The sequence below is a fragment of the Gracilinanus agilis genome, chromosome 2 (assembly GCF_016433145.1).
Source record: "Gracilinanus agilis isolate LMUSP501 chromosome 2, AgileGrace, whole genome shotgun sequence".
Taxonomy (NCBI): Eukaryota; Metazoa; Chordata; class Mammalia; order Didelphimorphia; family Didelphidae; genus Gracilinanus; species Gracilinanus agilis.
The window spans coordinates 166,016,245-166,020,070 of NC_058131.1; the positions used below are offsets into that span (position 1 = coordinate 166,016,245).

The 3,826-nt window shown below is 45.2% G+C and overlaps 1 protein-coding gene across 1 annotated transcript in view; it reads left to right on the forward strand.

The window, feature by feature from the left end:
- Positions 1-1,499: 1,499 nt before the first annotated feature.
- The window catches only part of PLAT (plasminogen activator, tissue type), a 42,015-nt gene continuing 39,688 nt past the window's right edge, over positions 1,500-3,826 (forward strand). The window contains exon 1 of the mRNA XM_044663547.1: positions 1,500-1,579. The gene's annotated coding sequence lies outside the window, so the exon portion shown is untranslated. The remainder of the gene's footprint in view (positions 1,580-3,826) is intronic.

Below are 3,826 nucleotides of genomic sequence, written 5' to 3' on the forward strand. Positions count from 1 at the left end.
TTCTTAGACAAACATACCTAAGCACTTTAAGATATTTCTTTAGGCTTACCAGAACTATTGGCATCATTATTTTTGTAATTTGGGTCATTATTAATTAATAAACAGAGTTAATAACAAGTGCTTTGGGAAGTCTCAAAGGGAGGTGCTTGAGAGAGAAAAGGAGGCCTTCAGCAGCTGAGGAAGGGGAAGGGGAGGCATCCTAAGCAGAGGGATCATCATGAGCAAAGGCATGGAGGCCATTAGAGAAAAGTCCAAGTGACCTGGAGAGTAGAGATGTGGAGGGGAGCCACCAGATAGAGCTTCGGAAGCAATGGCCAAACATTAGGCTGTGGTGGGCCTTAAAGGTCAGTTCTTCCTCCCTCCAGAGCTCTGGGATGACTTAGTAGTCAAGGCTGAGTTCTACACAATAAATATCTTAGCTCGGCATAGCTGCTCATTTGGGACGGCTGCTTCACCTTGCTAAACACCTTCCATTCCAAGGTGGCCCCTTTCACGATGACTCTTTACAAGCAAACCTTGTCAAATGGGCAAAGAAGCCTTCCTCTGGCAATTTTTCTCCATCTCCTTAATTCTCCTGTCTCTCTTTTCAGGGCACCCCCTCCTTGACACCACACTCAGTCCCCCTTTCCTACAGCCCCTTGCTAGCCCTGGTTCTGGTCCTTTTAGGGTACTGGCTGATCCCAGGCTAAGCCAATCCAAGTGGTATTCATTCACATTTTTAATGGGAAACTCTGGAAATCTGAAAAGCCGCCACGACCAAATGGCATGAACTTCAAAGGGTGGTATTTTAGGCATCAGGACAGATGGTGGGAGACACTTTGGGGTGGAGACTCTGCTTTGGCTGTAGGTGACCAGCAGTGTGGTGTAATGGAAAGAACGCTAGACTTGGGTGGTTTGTCCCTGGATGAGGCCAGGCAAGTCATTTCCTCCCTCTGGACATCAGTTTCCTCCTCTGTCAAAAAGAGACAATTGGACTAGATGACACCAAAGGTTCCTTCCGGCTCACTTGACTCAGTGACAGACCAGCATCTCCCAGGAGTCATCTGGCCATACACAGGCTGCCCCTCCTCTCAGGGGTCTCTTCCCTCGGCTCCATCCAGCCCCGCTTGCCATCTTATCCTTGAATGGGTGAGCCCGCACCTGTCCGGCCCTTCCTGTCATATATCAGTGGAGGCCAAGAAACTGCAGGGGGGGCTCTAGTGGACAAAGCAACTTCCTTGTGCTTGTTTGCTTATTTATTTATTTACTGAGAAGTTCAAGTGTGTCTTTACAAAATCAAACCCAGTGAATAATACAGACTGGCCCAAGGCCAGCCAGGCTTGGCTCTATCTCCTACTTCCTCCTCCTTCTTAGAAAAAAAAAAAAAAGAGGCCCGCCCCGGCTTGCCTCCATCCCTCCAGCCTCTCCATTGGGCATTTTCCTGGAAGAGAAGCCCGCCCATCCCATGCCACAGACCCCACCTCTTTGCCTGGGATTTAAAGGAGCCCGGAGCTGTTCAGGGAACTCACAACTGAGAGATTCAGCCACAATCCTGCAGCTTCGGAGAAAGTCCTTGGAGGGATACAGAAGAGAAGGAGAGGTAGGCTGACTATCTCGGCCCCTGCTTCCACTGTCTGCCCCCCGCTCCCCACTCCTCTTTCCCCTTTGAGAGGAGTCCCGAGGAAACCCCAACAGTCAAGGGATTTCTGAAAGTTCCAATTAGTCTTGCAGTTTGGGGAGAAAAGGACTAGAAATGGGACGGACCTCCTTCTTGCAGGGAGATGGAACTCTTAGCTCTCACCATCTGCTCTGGGGCTTCATGAAGTGCTGGGGTCAGGAGAGGGAGAAGAGAGGATGCTCTTTATATTAGGAAAAAGGGAAAGAAGAGAAAAGGGAGAGAGGAAGGAAGAAGGAGCAAAATGCCAGGCTACAACCTTCCAGCTCTGGGGCATGCAAGGGGACCAGAGTTTGATAGGTACAGCCCTGGGAGAAGAAACCTCTGATGTTCAGAGTCAGGAAAAAGCAAAAAGCGCTGTGTGAAATGCTTTTCCAACACCTGATGACGAATGCACCTGAAGTCAGCTTCCTTGGGGACATTAGTGTGATGTCAGTTTACCTGTCTAATACTGGCTGGGTGGCTCCTAATTAGTGGATGGAAGTGGAAAGTGAAGGAAGATGGGGAAAGTCCTTTTAGCAAGATCTTAGTTTCCTGCTGATTTATGGGAGAGGAAGAATAAAGGGAATTAGGGGAGAGCAGAAGAGATAATCTCCACAAAGACCTCTATCCTTGTTTCCCAGATTTCCTCCTTCTGCTCCCTACAGTTTTGTCCCAAATGTTCTTACCTGGCTGAAGATAGGGCAGAATCCTTGAAGGATTTCTTTCTCCAATTGTTTCTCCAATTTCTGTCTCCCATTTCTTTCTCCAAAACAATAAGATACTCATGGTATTTCTCCCCCTTGGAGCCTCTAAGCCTCCTAGATTTTCATTCCTGTAATCTTTAATTTTCTTAACCTCCCAAGGAGGCAAACCTACTGACCTCTCAGGTCACTCACTGCCAGCAAACAGCACAAAGGAGGATAATGACTTGCCTAAGATCACACAGTAATTTAGTGACACATCTGGGCCACCAGCTGAGGTCTCCCGACTCCTTGATGGCAGCTCAAGCCACTAATACTGTCCCCCACCCCAACTCACCCTCTTCTGAAAAACTGTTAGAGGGGAAAAAAAGGAACAGGAAAAAAACAAAAACTGTTGGCTGGTAATTTTTATATTTTTAACCCAATGGAGAAAAAATACTCTTCTATTCCCATTGAAATATGCAGGCATCTGGGGATCTAGACACCAAGAAGGTCTTGGATTGATAGGTGAATACTCAGTTTAAAAAAGAAAAATGCTTCCTGTTGTTGCATTAGCAAGGATACTTAACTATTGAATTATAATATTTATAACATATCATATATTTTATATAATATATAATTTTAATATATTGAATTATATTCCTCCTTTTTGTGTGAGCTACCCTTTCTTTTCATAGATTCCAGTCTTAGAATCTCTGAAATTTTTTCTAAGCAAATGAGAACTTTCATTCCACATAGCTCATTCTTAATCCTCTCTCCCCCTTGGTCATTTCAGTTTATCTCAATGCCTGGCGCCAGTTTCTCCAGATACTCATGATAATTCCTCATTTGTAAATATGGCATTTGTGGAAGTGTCCTGTGCTCCTTGGGCATATGGCAGAGTATCGTCTGATGGCGAGAAAGGCCACTGCAATACTGACACAACCAGGATGGCAGGAATTATAGGAAGACTCTGACTCATTAGCTTTTAAGTTTCTGTAGGCCAAAAGTCTTCCTTGCCCAGTAAATGAATGGTGATTAATTGAGTAGATGGTGATAGTTTTATCAGTTCTTTCATCCCGTGATTAGAACTTGGCCAGCTAAAGCCAAGACCACATGATGACAAACATCTGGGGGGAAACTGAAGAAAGAGATTAATTCTATAATTAGATTCAATGTATTTATAAAGCATCAGGTTGAATCATACAGCAGACAGTTGGTGATGAGGCATTGGAGATTAGGAGAGAGGGATGAGGGTTGCATGTGGAAATTTGAAAGCCATTTGTTCAGAGATGATCTTCGGCTCCACAGGAACTGAAGTGATCACAAAGATAAGAGAAGAGAGCACAGGGCAAAGCCCTGAGGTATACTCACTGATAGGGGGTAGGAGGAAACCAATAAATGAATGCTACCAAATGCCAGGCTTCTTTCCCCCTCAACAACAAAAACTTTGCCCTTTCCACTAGCTGAAGATTTTCATCTTTCTTTCTTTCTTTCTTTCTTTCTTTCT